The 16,456-nt window shown below is 37.9% G+C and overlaps 1 protein-coding gene across 1 annotated transcript in view; it reads right to left on the bottom strand.

The window, feature by feature from the left end:
* The window catches only part of LOC124165468 (calexcitin-2), a 288,439-nt gene that overhangs the window by 33,331 nt on the left and 238,652 nt on the right, over window positions 1-16,456 (bottom strand). The window lies entirely within an intron of this gene.

The raw sequence follows: 16,456 nt of genomic DNA, 5'->3' as shown, positions 1-16,456 counted from the left end.
GTAACAGGTGAATCAAGGTTCATAAAATTGAAAAAAAATCCATCAAAGTAGGTTGATATGCAAATGGGTACGCCATTGTTTAATAGCATCTCTTCGATCTATTTCTCCCTCCATTCCAGCATATGTCATCTAGCGTCATAGTCATTAAAGAACACTTTTTCCTGAACAATGTGTATTTACTACATTCCTAAATTTGTGGTAAAGTGAGTGTCCAAACTTTTTGCATAAACCACGAATCCAATGCAAAAAGAGAACCATATATAATTGATTTGAAAGTTATTAAAATTATAAAATTGGAGTTATGTACCCACTCTTTGGTTCAAATGAAAAAAACCAGAACAACCATAGTTGATATGAACGTTATTTAATCATAAAATTGGAATTATGTAGCACCTGCTTTTTGGTTCAAATAAAAAAAACTAATTCAGAGCTTCATTAACTAAGTTATAGGTACAGTGTCTTGCTTTCAGCATGAAGTGTTCGCCCTCCATTTTATACACCAACTTTGTTTCTATCATCCCCTCACACGTACACTATAAATACAATCCTCCATCACGATACTGCCTTATACTCCCATATCTTAAATGCCCTATTATCAATCTTTTTCCACAGTGTCTATGGCATCTAATCGTAAAGATAAACTACAGAACAGACTGCTCGGAAGCCTTTATTTTTACAGATTTACAGAAAAAGTTGTTCATCAAACTTTCTTATTCATAACAACCTCTTCTGCCAACTCACTTCTATTACTTATTGCATCAATTCCGTATCTAATCCTTTCATTATTATATTTACCATTTGGAGGAAAAATGTCACAACTAAAATTCAATTTATCAACGCGATGAAAACGACCTATCTTAAATAATTGAGAATAATTTCATTTTGCTATGCGGTTTCAATAAGCATAGATCATTGACTCATAACTTTTACAGACTGTCAAATTTTACAGACATCAAATTTTAGATTCACTAATGATGGTATCACGATAAAAATAAGTCGTAAATGGATATCGAAAATTTATTTTGAGCATAGGTCACCGTCAAATTAACTCAAGGGAATTAAGTGAATGACCAAAGCAAAAGCACATAAACTTAAAAATACTATCCATTTCACCAAAGAGCCAACTCCAACGATGGAGTCAGGGCTAATTCGCGCATGGGAGGAATACACATTAATTTACTGAATTATCGAAGAGAGGGAATTAAAAAGGATATATGATGCCAAAATTATGTGGCATTTTTTCAAATATTGGGTGGGGAAATTTATTTCTTCCATTCAGATCCTCCATCGGCTCAGCCATTAAAAACAACTTCATCCTATGGAAAAGGATTATTCAAATGCTACAACACTGGTTAACAGCCTAATTACAGCAGATGACAAAACAAAGCCAGGAAAAACACGGAATTTCCCCCGACTGAACTGCTTTGAAAAACAAAAAGAGCAGCCACCGATTACCGCTCCATTCCTCCCATGCTATTCCGCAGCATTTTTTTTAGTGGTGACATTCCAACGCATACGCTTCTCATGCACCCGCCATTAGCTGCGCTTTTTGCTCTTGTTTTATTTTTTTAGAAGGGTAGTCCCCCCGCCAATATCGCCGCATTTTCGGAAGGTTTTGATGGAAGGATGAACCAAAGTTTTTGTGGGGACGGGTCCGATGTCTTTGCAGTCGTCCTCATGTCAAAAACTGCCTATAGAGAGGAAAGTGACGGGCCCGCCTATGACACACGACGAAAATGGATAACGCCGAGCTAAAATGTCACACATTTCCCTCCTTACTTTTTTTAAATCGCGAAAAAACGATGTGCGTGCCTGACGCAATACCGATATGAAATTCTTACGAGACGACAGGTTTTCTGAAAATACCTTAATTTTTTTATGATTACAACTTTATCGATCAAATAGCTGTTAAAATCTCTAAAACTCGTGCAATCAAATTTCTTAAAATAAGAAAGTTGTTCAAGGGAGAATAAGGTGAAATAATCTGGTAAGTTTAGATTTTTGTCTTGCATAGTACATGGTTATTAGTAACCAGAAAAATATATGATTTTGCAGATATTTTTCGTCTCCGTATTTTATTTAGACACGAAATTAAAACTAATCCACTGATTAGATTTGGTGCTCACGGATGAAAACTCCCATACACGCAAGTTTCAACACCATGTGAGTTTCTTTCGTCTTTCACATGAATGCAAAATGCACCTTCATCCATAACAATCAAAGAAGAATTTACCATTCACGGTTAAACTACCGAGTAAAGAATAAGTTCGCGAATAAAACGGTGCAAAATTTCTTTATGCCTGATGACCCATCTTCATACCCAGATTTTACGTCTCAATTTTATCAATATCCTTCTCAATTTTTTCAGTTAGATATAACTTATTCCTTCTTTACTACATCTATGCAACCTTTCCTTTTTTCGCTACTCCAGTTTATCCCACATCCCTCCCTATCTTTACGGTTCTCAGCGATTACATCTCAATATTCAGAATGAAAAACGTATAACTTTAAAGGAATTCAAATGCTATTAGACCCAATTATTTTGATTGCAAGGAAGCTGCCAAAATATTTTAAAACGATTATGATTCAAGTGAATGATAATATTTTCCATTCCAAAGGAATACCCTGGACAGCACCATCTCGCAATCAGCAATTTAAGTATCCGCTCAAAGTGAGACATCGACTAGAATTCCAAAACATTTCCCTTGTTTCCTCAAACTGTCACCACCGTGAGTTATGTGGTAATTACCGAGGCGAAGGGAGATATCGAGAGAATTCCGACCCGGTGGCGTACCCCGTGTGCCCGAATCGACTGAATCCACTCCTCCTCCTCCCAAACCGTCCCCGAGGAGCAAACCGTGATCGCTTTATAGCGTCCGCGAAATTAATATCTCTCAGTCAGCCGCCCAGGGAGACGGAGGAATGGGGAGGACGGACGCAAACGGCTTGCTCCCTCCGTCCACGTTGTCCATAAAAAGGACCGGATTCGTCCGCAAAAACCTTAATGAGCTTAAAATATATCTCCGATCCCGTTCACTTGAGTGATGGGCCAAATTAGCGCGGTAGCGTACAACGTTACTAGGACGCGCTCCGGGTAGATAAAGGGAGAAAGGAGGTGTGTTTGAGAGAGAGTGTGTAATGGAAGATCCGCCTTAATTGAAAACATTCAATTTATCTCCGAGGCAGACGACTCCCCGTTCTCTGCTGAGAGCGACTTCACCTCTCCGCGCTGTGCATTCCTAAACGCCTCTTCACCCCCATGGAACTGGGCCGAGTATGTACCCAGGGTGTGGGGTAATTATGAATGGGTATTTATCCGCGAAGGGCATTTTCTGATTAATTTAGGTGTATCTCATCCCATGACCCTAATAAATACTCTAATGGAAATTACTTTAGGGTATTAAGAGTTTTAGTTAAAAAGCGTTTTCAAGAGGTGATGGGTTATATCTTTATCACTGGTTCTTGAATCCTGGTTTCCTGTGCGGTTGGTTGTTACCAACTACGGAGAAAACAACAAGATATTATCCTTTTAAGGCAAACGAAATTATTTGAAAAAATACTTTAACTAGACTATCGATAGTAATTCAAATGACTTTTACGTTAACAACTAATGCATTTAATGAAACAGAATTGTCACTCATTCATGATGGACAAATACCTACACGTGTAACCCAAAATCACTTTGGGGATTCCTCGCTAATGATATTCAAAGAACTAATCTAACATGGGTGCAGACTATTTATTCTTGGTCCATTAGTCCTGTAGTCTTAGTAGTAAGCAATCGGATATTTATGGAAATTTGGTACTTGTTAGGGTCAATAATCACTTCTTGGGGTTTTCACACATCAGTTAATTTAACTACAGTGGGATAATACCCAATGTATATATAATCACAGCCGAACATTTTTATGGTCCATATATTTTTATTTACCTTACCATATTTTTGTAAACGATATTCTTTAAGGGAAAATAATATATGTCAATAACTTCTCAATTTTACAAATATGTGTCCTCGACTTTAAGTCGCTCCGAAGAAGTCAGCTCTCTGTCCCTGAGAAAGATACCCAATACTCCTGTTACACTTATCCCTTATCCTAACCACCCCCCTCAGCCTCCAAACAGTTCTATAAATTAGCTCGCATCATGAGTTTTTTTTTACCTTACAAATAGCATAGTTTGTCGAAACGTTGGTCGGTGAATAAAATCTGTGGACTATATAAACGTTTGCCTGTGATTATTGTATCAATTTATCTCCAAGAGGCATCAGATCGATTCTCGACGAGTCATTTTGTGGAAATTTACTGTAACAAGTGTCAAACTGTCGGAGTAAATTTTCATACTTATTTATTCATTCACATAGTATCTAAGTTTACACGTCAAAGACTTCCAAGAATGTGCTTTGTCTGCTTTGGACAATTAATAGCTTCGAACACATTGCCTACCAGAGATCGCGATGTATCCAAGGCATTCGACAACATGACAAAATCGCGGCTAATCCGAGCGTTTGGCTCAAAGTTTCTGTTGTCTAAAAATGATGTGTTTTCGACCAAATCATCATGGCAATATTTGTTCCTACTGACATCAGCTACACTGGGTTAAAATTTCGTGACGCAATTTTCCTTCACCCTGTAAACCACGGTCTTGGATAAGATGAAAACATCCGTAAATGCATTTCTTGGAATAAAATGCAAGTCGTAGTAATTGTTTACACTTCTTTATTCGCTCAACCTGTATCAACGCTTACGCTTCATTTTCAAGAGCTGTCTTTGACGTGAAAACTTGTAAACCGTTTGAAGGGGTAAAAAGTGTGAAAATTTACTGAGGCTGTTTGTATCTTATTACAATGAATTTCCCCATTGACACCACTTTTCTCCTCGCTGTATACAGCTCCGAACGGCTATAGATCACCTTCACCTCTTTATGTCGGACCGCGCTTTTCTGAATGCATGCCCAACTCTCTCGCGTTTCATATACATTCGCCGCGGAGACATCCTCCCGCCATTGAAAGGACCGGAAAGGAAAGGAGCCAAAAATTACCTCTCACTCCGGGGCGCCTCGTCAGGAAATTTAATTTGTGATCGAAAACTCCCCTCATCCTTTCGCGCAAAAAGCCTGCATAGATTTCATGTGAGGAAAAAAACTCTCCTCGTCGCTCCTCCTCCAGAATTCCGTATTTTTTTTCGCGGACCCCTCTCAAAAAAGGAAGGGTCGAATCATGGGTTATAGACATGGGGCGGTGGCCAGTCCATTGAATAATGCGAGGGCAGCGAATCAATTTGGGCGTGTTGGCACGTCTGTCGGCTGGGGAGGCAGGCGACGAGAGGAGAGAGAGAGAGAGAAAGCGAGCCGTGATCTCAAGGATTGATTGAGTATACGGGATAGCAGTGTGAAATGCCAAAAAAAAACAAAAATATCAGCAGCAGGGGAAAAGATGACAGACCCGGACCGACGTCCCTTGCAGAGGTCAGCTTGACTATCAAAACACGGCTTCGACCAAGAAAAATGAATTGGACGGCTGTAAAAACGAGGCAAGGCGTACTTTGAAGAGTCGAAAATTCTAGTCGTATGGATCACCAATTTTTAAGACTTATTGTGGGTACAGCAGAGAATTTTCCTTGCAAAAGTATTTAATCTCGTTTACATGCCTCAAATTTTAGTATGAATATTTATCCTAGAAAATAGTCTTTGGTAGTAAAATAGTATGGATTATTATTTTGAAGGTATGGCATTATGGGTTCAACAACAAACAAAAGAAGAAATAAATTATGAATTACTTAAAAGATAAAAAATGAACGCGGGAATGAAGAAACCAGACTACCTGATGATGATGAAAAATAGTAAACAGGTAGGAACGTGAAATTTTAATGAATTTAAACGCAAAAAATCGTTTAATGAATGAATAAAATAGGGGGTCTTTTAGATGAACGGAAAAATGGCTTCATCCGATATCGTGACATACCGTTTCATTAAGGCTGAAAGAAACGGCAGAAAAATATAATAATTTAGCATCTATTTCAGCATCGAAGAAAAATAGTAAGTGGTACAATGACTATCTCCTGTGATTTCCTCAGTGGCTAAATGCTTTAGTGGTTCACTTTTCCACATTCAGTTTACTTTTAAATAGTAAAGTGATGAAAAACAGCTTATATAAAAGAGCCCGAACTGTGTCGCCGTTAAACAACAATCAATTTTAAATGATGGATGAGGACAGAGTGGAAAGAAGGAAAATGACGATTCAAGAGAGTCCTCCACAGAATCTCTACGAAATGAATTGGAAAATAAAATAGGGTTGAGTCCATGCTGAGCAATTAGTGTGCAAACAAAAACAGCATGATTGATGGGAGGGAAGAAATTCATCAAAACTTGGGCAGCCACATCAATTGATTTTATCAATACGCCAACACAAATCACTGTAGGTATCAGCTAAAAGTTATGTCAGCTTAAAAGTATTTTGTGATTACATTTACATAAGACTATTTAAGTAAATAAGTAAATTTTAAGTATTAAGAAAACTGTATAAAACAACGGCAAATAATCCGTTAGTTTTGTCATGAATACTCGTTTGTATCTTACGATTTCAGATGGATTTTAAGACATTCATTCTAAAAAAAAAGTACGTATTTGGTCGTTTTTAATGATAGATAAACAATTAAAATTGAAATTAAGATTGAAAAAGGCAAATAAACGAGAGAAAATACAACTTTAAAGGAAATTCCTTGTTTCATTACCATGAATAACCTATTAAAATTGAAAAACAATTGAAAAATGAGGCAAAATCTCCGCCAATCATGTAAATAAGAATGAGGGGAAAATTGGACTACGATAATAGTTAGCCACATAAAATTGGGTACTTCCCACGTATTAAAATTACACGCAATATTCTTCACATTTAAGAGTGAGTATGCGACCGATACCAAGGCGTATTTAAGGCACTAAAATATTTCACGTTTCGATTTAGCATCCATTACTAAACCTCTTCGAAAAATCTATCATCAACAAGTCACAAAGTTCACGGTGTACCAGTAATTCTAAGTAAATGTGGTGGAAGAAGAATGATATGAAGGATAAATTAGGAATTACTTAGAAGATACGCAATGGAACAAGGGGTTGAGGAGGAAGGCAACATAACTGACAGTGTCATCTTCTGATATAAGACAGCGATAACTGCTTAACAGCAGACTACCAGGTGATCATGGAAAAGAGCATAAAGCAGGGATCTTATAAATTATAATAAAATTAGACGCAAAAAACCTTTCCAAAAATCATTAAAATAGGAGGTCTTTAAGATGTACGGAAAAATTGCTTCATTAAAATGTGGCGATTTAACGTTTCCTCAAGGTACTGCTGAAAAATGTAATTATGTTTCAGCTATATCAGCATCGAGGAAAAAATGGCGAGTGAAATTTCCATTTTTTATTATCTCCTATACACAAAAATATGAGCCAGACAAACGCAAGCACTCATCCATCATATTGTTTTCTAAAAATAGTTAACGTGTAGAGCTGATTCACCGTGAATATAATAGGTTTCACTGAGTCACGCGTTGGATAAGACCTGCGACGTGAATGGAACTGATAAATCACTCCCGATTGTGTCCTGCCAAAGGTCCGTCTTCACCTGAAAAAAGTAATACTCGCGCTGATTTTTATCTTCAACCGTTTCCCTTTCAAGACCTCCAGGTTACCAATCACCCGAGAAAGCCAATTTTCTCAGGGAGACCTCGCCTCACCCGACTAACTAATGGAACGTGATTCGACGCACTGAAGTCAAGCTGAGAGCCTTCCCCTTTCTTTTCTTGCCTTTAACATCCCAGGTAACCGAGGCACCAAAGAAAAAAGACATCACGTATCTACTGGTTTTGAGAGCAGACGTTCAAAGACGCCAAGGGTATGTCAGCCAGGGAACCTTCGGCACGTTGCCAAGAACTCCATCAAGCGAGTAAGGGATTCTCTCAACATTTTGGATCCCGCTACGCCCCTTGCCAATGCTCTCAAAATTTTATCATAGCTTTTGAGTTTCTCTCGACGCTGAATCACTGGCTGTAAAATCATTTCCGAGAAATTCTATTCTCTCAGTAAAGTTTGCGAAAGCTCTGAAATTAGATTTCTAGGCGTAGAAACGCCCTTCTTCCCGTCTATGCCCGTGATGTTGAAATAGCCTCTATACTAGCAGTAAAATTCGGTCGGGAAATATCCTAAAATCATATCCAAGATGTGCCGAAAGACTTGGAAAATATGGAACATTAACTAAATTAACCATTTAAATGATTTTTTCAACAGCCCAAATTAAGATATACGACTTAATTACTGAGACAGCAGGCCAAATTAAACATTTAGATACTGACATTTTCTGCGTGGGTTATTGATTTAGATCTAAATAAAAATACTTGTATCAGAATTGGATATTTCAAATGAGACGAGAGAAATTTAACATGCATAACGCAGAAAAAAGAATAAGGTACTTAGAAGAACAATTGACTGCTGTGTTTTAAACTGATGGTAAGGATGAGAAAGGCTGCCATAGCTGCCATATTATCACAACCTATGTCAAAAACTCTGTTGTAATGCGTGCGATTTCATCCAGAATTAATGTATCAAAAACATGGTGCAATTATACTTGCTTTAGTTTTGGTTACTTGTGTGATTTGCAAGCATAAGTTTGCTCAAATAATGTAAAAACATTATATGAGAAATAGCAATCACTTCATTATTGTCAGCTACAAACCGTGGATAAGTCTGTAATTTTCCATTGACTAATTGAGAGGGTGAGGAGCCACTGGGTAAATGTGATTTTTAATAAACAGAGTTAGGTTCAGATACTGATAGAAGAAATGTAAACAAAAACTTGGTTGCCAAGGGATACGGGTGCGTCTCTGTGCCTACTTCGAATGGAAAATAAAATGCAATACAAAACATCATGTTGAGCTCATTCGTTTTATTTACCTAATTTCTGTACCTTACTATGTTTAGAAAAAATAACTTGTCAACCCCTTGGCTGCTCACACCCTGAATTGTAATATTATTTATAGCATTATTCATTGGAGTGCTACATAAATGCATGAAGTGAGACATAGGCAAGACAAAATTGTGGAGGCAAGATATAATAGACAGATTGGGTTGTGAGCATAGCTGCCGAAAAATAGATGTAAGATAGGAGAATTGTAGAATTAATCTAATTGTCAATTCCTATCCTCAGTTGCTTCCCCATCACAGCAATTGGTGACCCATAAAATGAATCATTTCCTTCCGCTCGACCTCGAGTGGAGCAAAGGCCAACGAGGCTCTTCCCATGTTTCCTCTTCGGCCCATAAAGCGCCCTCTCTATCCAAGGGCCGCGAAAACTCCATTCTGTTGCGAAGGGTGGGTAGGAGGGTTTTTTATGAGGACATTTCGAGGCGGGGAAGAAGATCAAAAGGCAGGGAGGCAGCGAACTTCTAATGGAAGGCAGATTCGCTGAGAGGAAACTTCGGTCCCGGAAAAGCCCTCCTATTTCGGCATATTTTGGAAAGAAAATAGATAAGCGTGACCCATATAAATAAAACTACTTTTGAGGCCTTGAACTACTTTCATAAAGATATTTACGAAGCATTGCCGACAGCAGTCTTATATCCTCAAGAAAATATAAATCCACCATTCTACTATTCACTCTTTGTCAATGATTATGCCATATCTTTCGTCATCAACCCAATTCCAGTGAGTCAAATGATTTTAATATTTTCAGGGTAGGTAGCTTACATCCACGTCAACATTCAGGAAAATAGAGAGAATATTTGACGGTTAAGTAACTCACTATTTCATATTTGGAATAATTTTTATCTAATACTCCCAAGAATTTTTTTATAGTCGTGATAAAATACAATACTTCTTTATCTTATTCACTGCTCTCCAATTTCTCCTTTAATCAAATATTTGTGGACACTGAGAAGTTTCCTCTATTGATTACTTTGCTTTATTTATAGCGGTGCCTCATTTCATTTGTACTAGACAATCCACAAGGGTTTTCACTCAACGAGATAAAATGAATCACTAAACCTTTGACAAAGGTAGGTGGGGCATTAGAAATATTCAACAATGGAGTCGCCCCATGAATTAGCGAGAAAGAAAGGAGGGATATACGTAAAGAGGTTGAAATATTGATTCCCAGCAATAACGTATGTTAACTCCATAAAAAGGGACCTACGCTGGTTTATATCGATAAAATATGTCCAGCCAAAGCCGGGAGGGATGGAAGGGAATATAATATTTTCTTTCCGTTACGTCATGAATGCTATTCATCAGAAGAAATAGATAAAACTTTTCCTCGAGGAAGGGTTGCAGACACATTATGTGTAAGTTATTTTCATATCCACACATTGTATTTGATAATGGCTAGTTGTTTTACAAAAATTACGTACTATTATTTAGAATGCCTCTGGCCTCTGAACCTAGTTTTTTAAGATGTCACCTTTTCATAGTATATCTTTCCAACGATCCCTCATAGCACTGTAAAATTATTTAGAAATTCATAAAGTTTTTCCAACCCAAAATGTTCTAGTTCAGAATCCATCTCATCAACTATCCAGAGCGATACAAAGGACTGAAATTTAAACGTAATTTTAAATACAGGGAAGTAAACGGCGAAGTAGCCACTAATCCGTCCAATGGATTTCCATATTCATGAGCACGAGATACAATACGTGATGTGGCAATTATTTTGTTCGAAATGAAAAATCGGACCTGAAACTTTCTAAGAGCAGATTAATATAGTGCATGCTAGTCGGCAATTAATAGTCATTAAATTGAATTTGAATTGAAAAAAAGGCAGGAATAAACTCACCATGAAAGATTAAGTACAAATGAAAATGAACTGTAATGAAATGCTATTCTAATATACAATATCATGATATGTTAATGGGAACCTCATTATTGCAACGAACACTAAAACGACTGCCATATGATGTTTAGATGGGATGCAAGAAAGAGGAGAAATGAAAACAAGAGGGAGAGAGAGAGAGAGAGAAAATATTAATGTGAAGAAGTGGGGAACAAAAGGGTTGAGGAGACAACTCACTCGTGATAGGAAGAGAAGGGTTAACTCCTTCAGGGTTAACAGAGATGAGAAAGGGAGATTGTGTCGTTCCCGGCGTCAGATATGATGAGAAATGTGTACAGGAAAAGGAAAAAGCGTGAAAGCTGAGTTGGGTTGAGTGGAGGATCGAGGAGGAGCAGGAGGAAGAAGGGACGTGAAGGAGCAGAAGTGTAATGCGAAGGTTGTACAAATATATCATGAGGTTAGCTGAGATATACTGCATTTCCCAAATGAAATCTGAGGAGTCTTCAGAGTAAACAGAATGAAAATAGCCTTGAGGGACATAAACGCGGGAGATATGCAATATAGAAACATGCAATCATGAATACACTTTTGAAAGGTGATTATAGATTCAAATTGGCCCCATATATTTCATGTTTAATCAAGTTTTTTTTCGCTAATGATATAAAGGCGATGAAAATAGCGCTCATATTAAATTATAATCCGAGGGATTCGAAAAATTCAACTACTCAGATGGAATCAGGCCGTAAACACTACATTTTATTTAGCAGAGAGAATGCCTATCCGTGACAAAAAATAGTAAAGACTAGCAGCAAATATTTTAAATCGTAATACTTAATAATTCAAGGTGAAAAAATAGTATTCGCAATTAGACAATGAGTTTATCTAACTTAAAAATAACAAAATGAAGTTAACTTATTTTTAAGCATACTTGAGTTTTACGTCCCAAAAGGCTTATCCGTTCGCATTGTTGGAACCAATTCAAACATTAGCAATGCATTTGCGAGTGTAACATAGCGGACAGGAATACACCGAAATATAGATAAATGAAAAATGAGATAGAGTTTGTATCATAATTATTTTGAATATTACATTCACAATTTTTACGTTGCAATTCATTTCAGCTCCTCCCAGTTTTCAAAGTGAAATGATTAGCATGTATGTCGGTTTGCGGTAGTCGAGTGCGGGCCGTGCCAACGGAATAGACCCTCTTGCCTTTCCATATCTCCGTTCCTCTCCTCACTCATTATATACGAGCTATGTTAATAAGAGATTCAAAATTCTGGAAATATTGAAACTATCGGCCACTTTAAATGCATCGTGGAAAAATCACAATGGGTAGTAATAGCAAAATATTTTCCTAACTACGACGGTGATATAAAATACAAAATTGAGAAGCTAAAGAACTCTGGCTCGCGGCTTTATCAATAACACTCCAAGAAATATGAAGACAACGCCTCAATTCCCGCAATTCCTCTAATTTTCGGCAATATTAAATCATCAGCACCGAACCAAACGCAACCATGAATCACACGTGTACGTGAAAGAGGGATTTTGCAATTTATCGAGTTCCACCGTGGAATTAATTTTAGCTAGAGCCTTCTCTCGGTCTAGATCCACTCGTCTGCTTTGGTGAAGGTGGGGACTAAGGAAGGAGGATCACGGTGGCAATGAAATCGATTCGATTCAATCATTGAGGCAACTGGCCACAAGGGATACACATTTTTCACCCCGGGATATCACAGCCAAAGATTCACTCGGAGGGAACGGAAAACATAACATTGTTACTCAGACAAATATTTGGCTAAGTGAGGTGATAATAATCCCCCGATATATGAGCCGTTTACACAAATAAGTGGGTACTGATAACAGTTTCTTTCATTTCGTTCCTTACTCACTTCACCACGTTGATTAGACTGATGAAAATAAGTTAATAAACTTTGATATTTCGCTCAAATTAGTTAAGAGTGACCTAATAATCATTAAAAAGTATTTACAAATAACCGAAATCCAATTGCTAGACATATTCACCTGTTAATCCACGGGATGGCTGACAGTATTAGCAATTTCATCACCGTGACACCGCTTTTAACATGTTGTACGACGAAAAAGAAAATGATGAAAAACTACCCGCGCTTGAACTTTTGTCCATAATGCATAATAAAATAATTTTATCATGCATGGCAAATTGGCAATACAAACATGCATTGGCTGCCGTTATAATGATACACAACAAATAACATAAATGAATGATAAAAGTGAATCGTTGGGAGTGGAATTGCAGGAAGATTCGGAAATGGAGGCAGAGGAATAAAAATTAGCTTTCCCGGGAAATTTCTCAAATATCAGGATTAAGGCATAAGAAACCTCTGAATATCCTCCAAATTTTATAAAAATAATAGAGCTCATATGAAAAAATAGAAAGCATTAAAAGCAGAGCGGGAAAAGTGACACTCACAATAGGATAACGATAACCACAAGATGACATTCGCAAAATCCGTGACAGCTTGCGACCGTAATCTCATAAAATAAAGGAATCTAAATTTCCAATTCGAGGAAACAAACTGAAGAATACCCAAGTCAGGCCCCAAAACTAAATGGGATATTTTTATTATTTTCATTCATATAAGCACTGCAGAAGTTTCGTTTACGACCAATATTCTGCGAATGAAGTAAAATTTGAAAGGAAAGGCAGAGGCTGAATATGGGTTGAGCTGGATGGAATAATTTGTCCTCGCGGGGGAGACAACTGGACAGTTCAAATAAAGAGTATGATGGGTAGAGAAAGAGTCGAGGGGAGGTTTAAGATTCGGGTGGAAAGGGGAGGGGAGGTGCGCAGGGGGAATGGGATGACGTCACCCCCTCTCAATACACAGCCATTTTCCACCCACCAGCTGCTTTTTAACTTAAAATCATTAAATACTCCTTGCCTCTTGATATGTTATTTGGCGAAAGCGACCGAGAGCCACGCCATCAGTGTCATTGAAATAATTGGCCTGATGAAATGGTCACCCACTATCCCAAAAACTAGATGGTTTCTTTCACATAATAAAAATATGAAATAATGGCTGACTTAGTGTGGTATCAAGGTTTTTAAGGACCTGAATTTTTCAGAGGATTAAGGAGTTAATTAAAAATTTTAGGTCTCTCTGAGTGACGCATAATTATTGTTTGGCGGAGGGACATTTATTTTTTCCCCATTGCACTCCGCTAGCTTTCGATTGGTTGAGGGCAGAAATAATTAGTGCAGATGGATAGAGGTCGTGTACTGGCTAAAAGTCTGTGAGATGAAAACAATTTTCTTATACATATATGTACATGCATCTGGGAATATTTTAACCAAAGCATTTTAAGCAAATAATTCATTTACTCTTCAATTTAGCATATGCGTATGCGCCGGATATGCGCAAATGCACCTTAAGCGCACAGATTTGCACATCATTCGTGAATACGGTGACTTAGACTTCACGTCCCAGTACGCCATATGACCTCTTTTGGCTTAAGCACCATATTGTTTCCCAAAATTACGTCACTTGGTGATTTTGGAGCAGTCGACATCACGGACAGACCCTACTGACCATCAACATGGTTATGGAATTACAAATACCCCTAATGCCAAAGTTGGATCCCATAATGAATAATGTACTACATACAAAACAGTGGTTCCATGAGTATCACCCTGAATCGTGGCAAATGGGCGCGATATCAGTTCACGATTGCAACTAATGTCTGGTGATTATTTCGCACATCATCTCCAATTAAGCGAAAGGCAATTCTAACCCGTGCCAATCGAAATCCTGATTTCACTCAAGGGCATTGATTACCAAGCATTAGCTCTGAAAAACTGGGATATCAGCTAAAGTCAAGCATTTCCAAATGGAAAAAATATCAATTACAAACCATACGTCGTCGAAAATTCGGTCGCAAACGATGAAAGCGCAGGCATGTGTAAATTAATTTGGTATGAGAGATCGACATGAAAGTCCAGAGAGTTATAAAGAATTCAGAAAACACTAGCAAAAAACAACATGAAACCATTTACCGGATTCCCATTCAATATATGAAGAGAAAATTCAGAGATATCATTAATTCACGGCTCACAAAATTATATATTTCTTCCTTCATAGCCAAAGTTAAAAATACCCATGGTTAATGAACGAATAGGTGCAGTGAGATCAGAAAAGCTCCTAAAAATTTACATAATTCTATTCAGTAAGATTCGAAATTTTATGAAGAGTTTTCAAATCATTAACGAAACAGGTACGCCCATACGCTAGCTTTACCTTTGCCTGCGCATAAGTTATTAAATGTTACGGAAAACAATTTCCTTCAGTGCAAAAGTGATCATAACTATGAACAAGGTTTTCAACAAGTTTTTTTTTATTCATAAGCTCCTTTCATAAACTCCTTCATGTTCATTAACGCCTACTTTGATAACCTAATTCTCTTCACCATGTCCCGTTGCTGCTGTATCCATTTTCCTCTAATGTGCTGCCCAAATAGTGCAATTTGTCCACCTGCTAAACAATAGAGTTAAGGGATAAAAATATCACATGGTCCTCGTGAATGCGACCCAATCACGATCATCACCTCATAAAAAATAATGAAAACATGAGAGTGTATAGCTATTCCATCTGGAATTGGCTACGATATACCGCCGCGGGAGCCTCGACCAGAAGTATAAGCGTCAGCTCCCTGGGGTTGCAATTTCTCGCCAAGATGCGTCCCGCAAGTGCTCTTTTCCTCGCACTTCCCTTCGTCCATTCCTTTCCGCCGCCGAGGGCCTTCCGCTGCGACGATGGCGGCAAGTGCTAATGGCGCGAAATGACGGCGGCCACCCCAACTTCTCGCTTCCTGTCCGCATTGTCCCCTCTCCCCTCTCGGCCGCTTTCACCCACGCGGTTTTTTTCGCTCATTTCCCACTTCCCATTTTCTTTCCAGAAATTTCAAGCCGTGTGATTTTTTGGAAAAAATATCAGCCGTCGGCCTCGTTTCGCAACTTAGTGGCCAGCGTTATGTGAACCATTCCGAGGCCATAACCTTAAACATTTATTCTCCGGAGCATGCTTAACATTTTTGTTTTTGGACCTCATGGATGACTTTAATCGCTAACGCCAACTTAAGGTTTTATTTTCTAGTTGTGGATTAAATGCAAAATTAAATCTGAACATGAAATAATACTACCTTTGTAGTGGACCTTTGCTACCTTTCCGAAAAGTTTCCCTTTCATCTCTGAATGAAACGTGCCTTCAAAGATTGATACAAATCAACTGCTTGTTTGGATGCTACGTGGAACAAGGTACTTGCTGAAAATTTTTTATTTAATTTTAAAATGAAAAAAAAATTAATTCATTTAAGTGTTAGACTATAAAGTGAACATATCAATTATAGAACATCATGTAAGTTACAAATTAAAGCGCTCACAAATGAATACCTACAGATAAATACATATTTACTGCGCACATTTACGCTTGCAATTGGCTGCGGCAATCTCGAGGTCAAAAGGCCGTTTTACACGGGGCACGGAATTGCGCAGGTTAGAGCTGCATTAATTTCTAAAATGGCGTGGAATTGCGCGAATGCATGACTGAAATTAGAACAGGGGCTCTTTTGCCGTCTCGCATCCACGCATTCTCGCATCTGTCCT

Source organism: Ischnura elegans, chromosome 1, assembly GCF_921293095.1.
Source record: "Ischnura elegans chromosome 1, ioIscEleg1.1, whole genome shotgun sequence".
In the NCBI taxonomy this organism is placed as follows: domain Eukaryota; kingdom Metazoa; phylum Arthropoda; class Insecta; order Odonata; family Coenagrionidae; genus Ischnura; species Ischnura elegans.
The sequence above is the reverse complement of the archived record's forward strand: the minus strand, read 5'-3'. Positions and strand labels throughout refer to the sequence as shown.